Genomic DNA, 12,881 nt, shown 5'->3' on the forward strand with positions numbered 1-12,881 from the left:
AGTAGATGGGCTAGCTAGCTATTGGGGGGGATATACCGAGCAGAATGGAAAGCGGAGTTTAAGGGGGATTGGAGAAAAGCATCAGGGTAGATCGACATGCTTTATGAGATGGAGGATCAAGGCCTGCAAATGAGAGAAGAAGGCAGCTTCTTTGGCTTCGCGGTTGGCGTGGCTTCTTCATGACCAGATCCTACTTTACGAGGAAAAAAAATTCACTCTCTTGATGAGCATATTTGCTATGACCAGTGACGGCAATGTTTCACATTGATAGCAATATACGTCAAAGTGGAGGCTTGATGAAGCTCATAATTTTGGGAGTTGGTGCTAAAGAAAGAGCACTCAAACTATGTGCATGAAGGCAATTGATGGTTACGAGGAGAACTCAACACCTCTTGATCACCTCGAGATGATGAGTCAAGATGTCAAATCTAGATACTATATCATTCCGGCCATGATAAGACTAATCTCTGTAGTAGCCAATCTAAGGGTTTTTTTAATTGATCGAGTTCTGTTTCACGGCTTTTATGCTGTTTCCTCAGAAGGAGATGACGTTGAGACGAGGTCGTGCTATCTTGGGAGGCCAACCTACTGCTATAGAAGGGCCGTGAGACTGTCTCGGTGCCAAGGGCCTCATGCAAAAGGAGATCTCGGTTGATCATCACTTGTGGTAAGAGAGAAGTAGAAAACAGAGAGATAGAAGAGGACTAGGAAAAGGAATTGGAGAAAAAGCATCCGAAAGAGCTGGAAGTTTCATGGAAAAGATGGCACATGACAGAAGGTAGATGTTGGCCTATCTTCTTGTTGAGAGTGGATGAAGAGACCGCGATCGTGTGAAAACAAGGAGGAAAGGGGAGGTGAATTGGACTCACTACATGCCACAGAATCCTTTTCTCATTGCAACCAAGACTGTCAGTGCAAATCTGTATGCCTTTGATTACAGTAGCTGATGCCAAGAGGCATATTTCACGGTGGATTCCGTGAGGTTTTACGATGGATTCCGTAAACTTTGATGACCGGGGCTCATACACAAAGTGGATTCTTTGTGCGAGAAGTTGACGGGGACGCCTGTCCTTTTTGGGTGTTTCATTCATTTAGTGTGTACATGGGTGATTCCGCAAAATGCATATTAAATTAATAAACGTTTATGAGTTTAGAGTGCGCGCTCGTAATAAATTAAGGTTAGGATTGATTTCTAACCAGTTGATTTATTTATGTAGCTGAAGACTGCTAGGTATTCACTTTTTGCGGTTTAATTGTATTATTCTACTAACGATTGTGAATGCTTCAGTTGATGTGTAGAGATAGCAATAGTGGTGGAGGAAAACATTGGAGGATAGTGAGTATTCGATTTATTACTTATATTTTGATGGGCGCATACCTTTGGCATGGCGCCTATATTTTGTCGCACCTATTTATTGAGGTGTTGGATATTTATTTATTATTTTGTATGTGCATGGGCGCACGATTATGTTATTTATACTTGGACATTGTATTAGGTATGCCAGACTCTTTGGGCACCGCCCGTTAGCTTTATTCCTATTTTGTGCTAAAGCAAACTCAAAAGCTAAAAGCTTACTATTTTGTAATTTGGGCTATTATTTGAGCTTGAAGATGATTGATACATAAAATACATGCTTTGTGGAGCGCTCACACAAGGCATGGGGGGAGATTGCACCCAATTGGTCTCTTGTTCATGTCGTGCATGCTTTTTACATTGAATTTTGTGCAAAAATTAGAGTTCTATTGTTCTTGGGAACCTTCCGGCATTCACTACGCAAGCGTACAGCATCTGATCTGTACACCAGTGGTATAGCATCTGATCTGATTCCTAGCGATCAAGAACCTTTCTTTCCATCATCAGACTGCGAAGGACCCGCTTGCAGAGGCGGAGGACCATGTGGATATCTCCTACATCAAGTCGTCTTCATACACAGAGATAAGACTCCATAGCCTAAAAGCTTAAAAGCTTTTATTATTATTAAGCTTAGTAGTAAAGCTTAGAAAGCTTAAGAGAAGTTTAAAGCTTCAAATTTGCATCGCGAGGTATTAGAGGAGTCCGAAAATTTCGCCGCCTGAAGAAAAACGACCCCTCTTCCCCCACGATTCGCCGTTTTCAGTAAGATTAAGCTTATAAGCTTAATCACTTAAGCTCCAAGTCACTTAAGCTACAGTTCACACAAAAGCTCTCAAGTACTGCAAGTCTGCAAAGTTCAAGTTTTGCAAGTATACTAAGTCAAAGTTTTGCAAGTCTTCAAACTCTGCAAGTCAGACAAGTCATCTGAAGTCAAAACTGACTTCTGTTCAAAACTCATAGAAGGGTTGTTCCTGCACAGAAACTCCAAATTGCAAAGTTGTTCATTGGAAGGTACTCTACGCATACGCAGGTTTGCTGAAGCATTTTCAGCATACGCAGAAGGATAAAACACAGATTTTTCAAAGATTGTGAAAGCCATACCCAAAAATATAAGCCTTGTATTCCCGATCTTGACCTACGCTCATCCCGCTAACTTGATTTTGAGAGTGAGAGGTCTTTTGAGTTTTGCAAGGTGACGGAATCACATATGGATGATTTAATGGTTGAAGGCGATCTACCTGAACCTACGATGGAGCAAAAGCTAGACTTAATTATGATACAATTTGATGAAGAATAACGGGCTAGGCAAGCATTGCACGTTCAATTGGCTAATTTACAAAGATCGACTACCGACAAAGAGGAACCTTAATCTGAAGATATTATCCGACGTACCATCGATGCGACTCTCGAAGCTCAAACCATTCGTAAGGAATCAAAGATAAGTAAAAGAAATTTCAAATTCCGTACTTTCAATGGCACTCGAGAGGGCAAAACTGTTCTTGCATTCATTAGTCAGTTTGACGACTACTTTCATGAGGAAACCTATGCAGAAAATGATAAAATCAAGTGTGTCACTAATCATTTAGTGGATAGAGCATCTCTTTGGTGGACTGTGGCTCGCAAGAGTATAGATTGTTCCACTACCTGGGAGAATTTCAAGAAGAAGCTTATGCAGAATTTCCTTCCTCCACAATTCCATGAGAAAGCCATAAAGCAATGGGATCTTCTTCAGCAACCGGATCGTGAGCCTATTCCTCAGTATACACAAAACGCTTTTGGAATGCATTACTCCAGTTACGCATGCTTGAAGACGTACTTGAAGCGACACACAAGCGCAAGTATATGTCTGGACTCCTTGGGCATTACTACGCTGAAGTTAATATGTTCAAGCCTGCAACTCTTGAAGACGCAATTTCACTAGCTCATGACACTGAAGACAAGCTGCGAGGAAGAGATAGACGTCCATAGCAATTCCAAGCCAATGGTAACTATGGATCTAAGCAATTCAACTCAAATTTTAGACCACCTGCTTTACCATCCAATACCAATCAAAAGCCTAAGCCTATTCCACCGCCAAATCCTAACGTCCCTAGACTTCCTGCCATTGCAAACAATGTAACCAAAGCCAAACCTATAGTATGTTATAAATGCCACCAGCCTGGACATCTAGCAGCAAATTGCAATTCAAAGAAGCCACCTGTCCATATCAACTACCTTGGAGCAATGGAAGATGGTGAACATGAAGATATGCCTGATTTCACGGAAGATGAGGACGATACTACTACTCCTTCGATACTTTACCATGTATGCCAACTCCACATTCTTTATTGACAATGAAATGTTTAGTGCATGGAAAGGAAAAGATTATTTTGCATGATGATGGTAGTACTCATGATTTTTTTTTAGCAAAGCTAGTAAAAGAATTGAAATTACAGATTATACCTACGCATTATCGCATTAAAGTAGCATCCTTAGGCACTAGGTATAATGGTACACAGGAAGTGCATGACTTAGAAATTCAAATTGGTCAATACACTGAAAGAAGAAATTTTCTAGTTGTACCACTACAGTCTAGTGACATTATTTTAGGTATGCCTTGGCGTCATCAGCATAATCCAGATATAGATTATTCTACACATTCAATTAATATTCAATTTCAAGGAAAACATCTTACATTGTATGGTATGCGTGCATCTAATGCTTTTCCACTGCTTTCGCATACTCAAGCTAAACGTGCATTACGCAAAAGTAGTAAATCTTATCTCATTTGGGTGAATGAACTGCAAGTTAAAGAAAATTATATGCACCCTAAGCATAAATAATTTCTTGCACATTTTAAAGACTGTTTTGCCGAAGATCTACCACTTGGTTTACCTTCTTCACGTCCAGAAGACCATAAAATAGATTTGATTCCTGGTACCCAACCATCTTATAAAGCACCATATAGTCATAACCAGATAGAGCAAAAAGAAATTCAGAGTCAAGTTGAGGAATTACTAAATAGAGGATTGATTAGATCTAGTAGTTCTCCATTTGGTGCACCTGTTCTGTTAGTAAAGAAAAAGAATAATACCTATCGTATGTGCATTGACTATCGAGCTTTAAATAAGATCACTGTAAAGAATAGGTATCCAATTCCTAGAGTCGATGACCTTATGGATAAACGGCAAGGTTCTGCCATATTTAGTAAAATAGACCTTAAGTCTGGTTATCATCAAGTGAGACTAGATAAGTCTGACATATTCAAGACTGCATTTAGGACACAGTTTGGTCATTATGAATTTTTAGTGTTACCTTTCGAATTGACTAATGCACCTGCTACATTTAGTAGAATGATGAATCGTATATTTTTGAAATATCAGTATTGTATTATTGTATTCTTTGATGATATTTTGGTGTTTAGTCAAAATGAGAAAGAACATTATGAGCATTTGTCATTGGTTTTTCAGTTATTAAAATATAATCAACTGTATGCAAATCCGGAAAAGAGTGAGTTCTTTAAAACAGAAATTGAGTATTTAGGTCATATTGTATCATCTGATGGAATTAAAGTTGACCCTAAGAAAATAGAAGCAATCTTGAATTGGCCTGTACCTAAAAATGTGCATGAGTTATGATCATTCCTAGGTCTTGCTAGTTTCTATAGGAAGTTTGTGCGTAATTTTTCATTACTTGCATTACCATTGACTAAACTTCTGAAGAAAGGTATTGTTTATCATTGGTCCGATAATCAACAGAAATCCTTTGACTTATTGAAACATGCATTAACCCATGCTCTTGTACTACAGTTGCCTGAATTTAATAGACCATTCTTTTTAGTAGTGACTGATGCTAGTGGATCAGGAGTAGGAGCCGTACTTATGCAGGATAATCATCCTATAGCCTATTCTAGTTGTAAGCTGAAACCCTCTGAACTGAAATATTCCACATATGACAAAGAATTATTAGCTGTTGTACAAGCCTTAAGACAGTGAAAACACTACTTAATGGGTTCAGAATTTATGATTAAAATGGATCAGCAAAGTATTAGACATTTACTTAGCCAACCTCAAATATCTGACCGACATATCAAATGGGCATCTTTTATTCAGAGTTTTCATCCTATTATTCAATATCAACCCGGTAAAGAAAATGTAGTGGCTGATGCATTAAGTAGAAGACCTGCCATTCATAATATTTCTATTATATCTTTTGATTCTTTGATTGCTATGAAAGATACTTATCATCAAGATATTACTTTTCATGCTGATTGGAATAAATTAGTTCAAAATAACTTGATTCCTATTGATTCACTATCTTATAATGATGGATTTATGTTTTATGAAAAGAGATTATGTGTTACAGTTCCATTCCGATCTTTTGTTTTGAATGAGATTCATTGTCCTCCATATCAAGGTCATAGAGGTATCATATCTACATTACGTACATTAACTGAAGATTTTTATTGGCCGCATATGGACACTGATGTATCTAACTTTGTTTCTGAATGTTTGATTTGTCAAAGAGTTAAGAGACATCATGGTAAACAGTATGGATTACTTATGCCCTTGTCTATTTCGTCAAGACCATGGGAACAAATTTCTATGGATTTTATTACTGGTTTACCTAATACTAAATCTAACCATGATATGATTTGGACAGTAGTAGACAGGTTTAGTAAACAAGCATATTTCATTCCATGTAAGAAAACTTTAACAACATTACATGCAGCACAATTGTTTTTGAAAACTGTTTTTACTAACCATGGATTACCAAAAGTTAATATTTTTTATCGTGATTCTAGATTTTGTAACAACTTTTGGATTACTTTGTTTGCTAAACTTGGCACAAAAATTGATTTCTCATCTGCATTTCATCCTGAAACTAATGGACAAACAGAAGCCACTAATAGCACTATTCTAGACCTTTTACGTGCTTATACTAGTTCTAAACCACAGACATGGGATACACATTTGCATTTATTACAGTTTGCATATAACAATACACCACACATCTACAAAGAAAGCACAGTTTGAAGTGATTTATGGTTATAGATTGTCTACACCTGTTGCATCTTTGTCAAATAGAATTCAGAGTGCTGATGATATTGCTAGTATGCACAATACTATTTTTGATGAGGTTAAAGTCATGATTGCCAAAGCCCAGCAATCATATACCAAACAAGCCAATAAGAAAAGACAAGCAATGAATTTCAAAGTTAATGACTATGTTTGGTTGAGAATAGAAAAATGTAGACTACAAAGTGTAGATAGACACCCAGTTGTGAAATTAGCACCAAGATTCTATGGATCATTTAGGATCATTCACAAAATTAATGACAATGCATTCAAGTTAGAGTTACCACCTCACTGGAAAATTCATGACAACACATTTCATATTAGTTTATTAAGACCCTTTAGAGGCGAATTACCTGTACACCCTGTTTATGAAAACCCATCTTTGTTAGAGGAAGAGACTGAAATACTTGAACCTGAAGCTATCATAGATACTGACTTTATAACCACTAGAAGTGGCCGAAGATATTCTAGATATCTAGTCAAATTTAAGAACCATCCTGTAGAAGAAGCACAATGGGTGCACGCTAGAGACTTAAATGCTTTCCCCACTCTGTTAGCTCCACATTGAGCTAATAGCAATTGAGGTCAATTGCTATCCGACCCCGGGGGTATGATGCCAGGAGGCATATTTCACGGTGGATTCCGTGAGGTTTTACGATGGATTCCGTGCCATAGTGGATTCCGTGAGGTTTTACGGTGGATTCCGTAAACTTTGATGACCGGGGCTCATACACAAAGTGGATTCTTTGTACGAGAAGTTGATGGGGACGCCTGTCCTTTTCGGGCGTTCATTAATTTAGTGTGTACATGGGTGATTCCATAGCGGGTGATTCTGCAAAATGGATATTAAATTAATAAACGTTTATGAGTTTAGAGTGCGCACTCGTAATAAATTAAGGTTAGGATTGATTTCTACCCAGTTGATTTATTTATGTGGCTGAAGACTGCTAGGTATTTACTTTTGTCGGTTTAATTGTATTATTCTACTAACGATTGTGAATGCTTCAGTTGATGTGTAGAGATAGCAGTAGTGGCGAAGGAAAGCATTGGAGGATAGCGAGTATTCGATTTATTACTTATATTTTGATGGGCGCATACCTTTGGCAAGGCGCCTATATTTTGTCGCGCATATTTATTGAGGTGTCGGATATTTATTTATTATTTTGTATGCGCATGGGCGCACGAATATGTTATTTATACTTGGACATTGTACTGGGTATGCCAGACTCTTTGGGCACCGCCCGTTAGCTTTATTTCTATTTTGTGCTAAAGCAAACTCAAAAGCTAAAAGCTTGCTATTTTGTAATTTGAGCTACTATTTGAGCTTGAAGATGATTAATACATAAAATACATGCTTTGTGGAGCGCTCACACAAGGCATGGGGGGAGATTTCATCCAATTGGTCTCTTGTTCATGTCGTGCATGCTTTTTACATTAAATTTTGTGCAGAAAGTAGAGTTCTATTGTTCTTGGGGACCTTCCGGCATTCACTACGCAAGCGTACAACATCCGATCTGCGCACCAGTAGTAGCTGAGGTCCAACTGCCTCTTGAAGACACCGAGAGTGATGCCAAGCAATATGATGACGAGCGAGGCGAGTTTGGGGGCTTCGACTGTGCCAATGGAAAGTACAAATTACACAGCTAATAAATCATCAAGGGAGGGAATCGTGCATCTTCAATTTCTCTTCCTCTTTCTCTATTCATCGAGCAGGCCATCTATCTGTGACAAAGCAGACCTTCAGTGCGTCATCGCACCGTCGGACAGTCTATTTCCAGGCAGTTCAGAGACACACGCTAATGCTGCGGAAGCTCTTTTAGCAGTGTCTCGTTTGTCACATTAGCAATTGCAGCTAAGCTGTCAATGCCAGTTTTATTGGGAAGCTATTCCATCATGCTTTAGAGGATCTAGATTCCAAATCTGCTCTAATACATTCTTTGACTGTATGCATCTTGTTACTCGATCCAAAGAAGTATGTGCTGGTTGGCAGAGGACAATATATTCTTGATTCCTTATCATCACCCACAAGTCCTAATCTTATCGAGGGAATGTTGCAGAGGCTAGGTGGAGTCTTTACTCAATAGATACACGTTTACACTTGAAGAACTCTTGGATGAGGATAAGTTAATTCAAGAGTGCAAATCATACACGGCTGATAAATTTGTGATTAAGGGTTGGTTTCCAAGGTTTCTTTTGCTTCAGGGTTAAGAGTTGTAGTAGTTGTGGAGCACGGAGTGAGCATGAAGAGGATGCAAGAAGAGGAGTCTTCGAGGCAGATCTCAATTACCATAACTTCTGCAATATGTGGTTGAAGAACCACCAGAAGGGGCAGACACTAAGCGGGCACTAAAGTTCCCTTTCATTGCTTGTGAAATTTTTAGTTGTGAAATTGAGGTCATCTGCAGAACAATGGTGGAAGATGAAGAGTTAATGGATTTGCTATTTTCCTTCCTGGATTCGGAGAGGCCACTCGGGTTTCTTCTTCTTGTACCTTATATTTGTTATTGGTAGAAATAAAACAAAGTCTTGGCATCATTTTCTTGTATTGCTTATTCGGTTGATTGATATTCTATCTTGAAATTCGACGTCAAGGTTCTCTGTGGATGCGACTTTGTTTTCGAAAACCCTTCGACAATGTTAGGTCCAACCAATCATGTGTTTTTCTCTTATCTTTCTCAATCTATTGAGTTGTTCAAATCCTCTTATGTATTATAATATTGTTTGTATTTAATAATTGAGATGTTTGATTTGTTAGATTTGCTACGTGTTCCGCTTCGTAACAAGATACGTGTGGAAGCACTCTTAGTTGACATGCCAACATTATGTGTCGTCATTTCTTTTCTCCGTAGAATGATAGTATCGATCAATTGTGGGTAAGGGAAATTCATTATTCGACGCTCACATATGACGATTATAGTGCAAGGAATAGAATAGTGTGGGAAATTCATTATTCGACGCTCACATACGACAATTATAGTGCAAGGAATAGAATAGTGCAATAATGCTCGAAGGAAGGTTAGAATGTGATTGGTACACCTGCAGCAACATTAAGGTATCTATGCAAATCCAACTTTTACTTGCTTATATTTATTTATTGATGGGATTCTTGTGCGATGCATGGTGGATCAGCCGCACTCAAGAAGCTGCGAGCTGAGCTAATTATAACCTCATGGGGTGACAGCTGCCAAGCAGGTCGAGGGGGAAGCTGCGGGAAGGAAGGGCACAGAGAATTACTACTCTTAGTAACAGAAGTAGTAGGAGTAGTAACAGCATGCAGCAGCAACCAGCTAGGCCACCAGCTATGCCACCACGGATCACATGATACCCGCGTGGCGGCGCTGCGATTGAATGGAGGACGTGCTGCTGCTGCGTCGGAGAACGAAGGGGAGATGATCCTCGCTAGACAGCTTGAAGTAGGTGGCCCCTTCCTCCGAGTAAGCGGCTAAGCCAGTGGAGTTGAGGTAGACGAGGATGTCATAGGCTTGGCAGACTGCACCCGCAATGCGAGGGCAGGGCAGAGCCACATCCCGGCGCTGAGAAAACTGGAGTCTGGCGCTCCGCCACTGATCCGCTTCCACAAGTACTCGCCTTCTCCTTCTTGTCTCCAGGCCAGAGCCCTACCGGTGTCCGCATTCTCGATCAACACATCGTCCACCTGCGATACGAACGGCCGGAACTCACGGGTAATGTGGGTGAACCTATACTTTGCGCCTTCGTCGGACAAGCGCACATAGTAGGTGGAGTTGCTTTCATCCCACTCGGGAGCCAAATAGCTGCCGGCTCCCTCAGAGCCCACGGACATGAACTCGTACAGCTCCTCGCCGTAATACACGGCGGGCGAGAAACACATGCTCCAGTAGGGGTAGACCAATGGCAGTTCCGGGCATGGAAACCGTTGGAGTGCTGCTTCAGCCGATCCCGCGGTGGTGGTTGCTAGCATGCAAAGCTGCAGCATTGCTACCATGAGCATGATAATCGCCTTCGTCTTGCAGTTGCTGCTTGAATATCACAACCAAATAAAAAGGGATCAGGGGAAGAAAGCCAGAAAAAAGAAGAGACTAAGCGGTTCAATGTTTAGCATATCTTATACCCCTCTCTCCCACACAAAAACGCACGCACTGCACGATACCTAGCAGAAGCCATGGCTCGTAAAATTACGAAGACGTGCCGGAGCTATGGATTGCTGGATTCAGCGAGTTGCGAGGCAGATGCGCTGCCGTTTTAAAGGTAGACACAGAGAGAGAGAAAAAGAGAGAGAGAGAGGGAGGGGCGGTGGGGATCATGGCGTCAAGAGATAGGCATCACATGCATGGACGGACTAGCAGCACGGCATGTACCGATGTGAGCCTTGCCGAGCATGTGGTTGAAATTGGTATACTTTTCAATCACATGCTCAACAAGGCTCACATCGAAACAGGCCGTGCTGCTTGTCCTGATGTGAGCCTTTTGCTGAACATGTGATTGAAATTGCTGTAGTACAACGTTCATTGCGCCTCTCTCTCTCTATTGTGAGGACTTTAATCCTTGGCATCTCGTAAAACTTCGAGATCCAACTACTGATCGTACAACTTAGAGCTTCAACTTAGAGCTCTTGGGGATAAATATTTCAAAGTTTGGCATCATGGGGTCAAGATATAGGTAGGCATCACATGAATGGACGAACCAGCAGCACGGCATGTACCGATGTGAGTCTTGCCGAGCATGTGGTTGAATGTCATATTCTGTTTGTTTATTTTAGTAAGAGATAGTTCTTGCCCAATGCCAATTCCAAAAGAACAACCCACTCGCTTTAACCCCTTTTGTCATTGATGGCGTTTAGAAGACCGTTATTGAGCCAGGCTCCAGGATTTGGGAAAAAAATTTTGAGGAAGAGGAAGTAAATTCTTTTCATCATCATTTGAGAAAGAAATATCTCCAATTGAGACGGTATCTTATACATATATTTAACAAATATAACTATCTTTTTAGAAATTTGAAGAGGATTTATTTCCTTCTTCCAAAGAATTGAGAAGGATTTTCGTCAAGGAGAACAAGTTTTAGGTTGAAGCGAACCCGTCTTTTCCTGAACCCTGGAGCCAGCACGACCCTATAAGCAAGGGCCAATGCCCTCTTGCATGAAGAGATGTGAAATGCAAAACGTATCATACAAAGTTCTATACCTTCGTACTTTTCAAGTCACTTTTTGCTTTCTCTCTCATGGAGGACCACCCATGCACTTTAGTGATGTTGCACAGAATGGCTTTTGCAAAGACCTCGTCAATGGACCACCCATCCGCTCTAGTGCAATTGCAAAGAATGACATAAAGTTTTTAATTACCCTTGAAAATAAGTTCATAACGCAAAGCAATGTAGTGATTTCTTTTCTTTGTTTTTTTGGATATTGTGAAAGATGAGCGTTTTGATTGTTCCATTGAACATGTATAAGATTTCCACTAGTATACTGACATTACTTGTCATTAAAAAAAAATGGCTATACTCTTTTCCATGAATAGAGTGCATGTATTACAGTTGCAGGCACCACTAACTAGGTGTTTGAGGGCCCTTTTACTTGACCATAGTGGCTAGTCAAGGCAATTAGAGAATCTATGGAGACATGGTGATGATCTCGATTATGAGGTAACTGGATATCTTATAAGGACTATAAAGTTGAGAGTCCATCCCACAAGGAAAGGATATTTGCCTTCCATATCCACTTTCATAAGTCCACTTGTATGGCCCATAAAGGTGACCTTGCAAGGGTATTTCCATTAACATCAAATATACTTTATATGCTTGCACTCATCCATTATAAAAGGAACTCCCTCCTTACTATTTGGAGTGGTGTAAAAGGAGGGTAGGGCTAAGGAGGCCTTCATGTACTCCCAATGCAAACTAGAAGGACTTGGTCATTATATATATATATATTTATTTATTTATTTATGTATTTATTTATTTATTTATGTTTACACATGCAAAAGAGAATATGCTAATTTCTCAAAGCCAATCCAAATTTGCATCAATTTATCATAACATTGCAATAACGATTTAGACATTCCCTCTTCTACTTTTGAAGTTGTTTCTATTAGGTATGCCATCTGTATTTCTAGGTTCTCCTTCAAGGTGTCTATTTCTCCAACATCAACAATGAGGAGTCATAAAGCATGCATTAGTTTTCAAATTTATCATTTCGATGACCATGCACTAGAAAGAAATACAAAATGAAAACATATATCATGCATGGAAAAAGGACACCATAACTTTATCATAATGCCACAAGTACTAGTTTAAGGTAATTTTAGCATCATAAGAAGTTCTAAAAAATCACCAAAAAACGTCTCATACATCCAGATAATTATTGTTGTACATCTTCACCAACAAAGCTCTAACAAAAGGCGAGTTTATTTATAGTTCAGTAATCAGATTCATCATCTTTGGTATTACTATGCATCATAGTAGCCACTCTTTTTACATTATGAGATCCTCTCATCTAG

At 39.6% G+C, this 12,881-nt stretch overlaps 1 pseudogene across 1 annotated transcript; it reads right to left on the minus strand.

The window, feature by feature from the left end:
- Positions 1-9,466: 9,466 nt before the first annotated feature.
- LOC148032892 (uncharacterized) lies at positions 9,467-10,637 on the minus strand (annotated as a pseudogene). Its single transcript, XR_015691769.1, has 2 exons — positions 10,541-10,637; positions 9,467-10,406 (listed from the first exon to the last, which is right to left on the minus strand). The product of XR_015691769.1 is annotated as an uncharacterized LOC148032892 (transcript).
- Between the last annotated feature and the right edge of the window lie 2,244 nt (positions 10,638-12,881).

The sequence above is a fragment of the Lygodium microphyllum genome, chromosome 8 (assembly GCF_053477565.2).
Source record: "Lygodium microphyllum isolate KBCC chromosome 8, Lygodium_microphyllum_v1.1.10, whole genome shotgun sequence".
Classification (NCBI taxonomy): domain Eukaryota; kingdom Viridiplantae; phylum Streptophyta; class Polypodiopsida; order Schizaeales; family Lygodiaceae; genus Lygodium; species Lygodium microphyllum.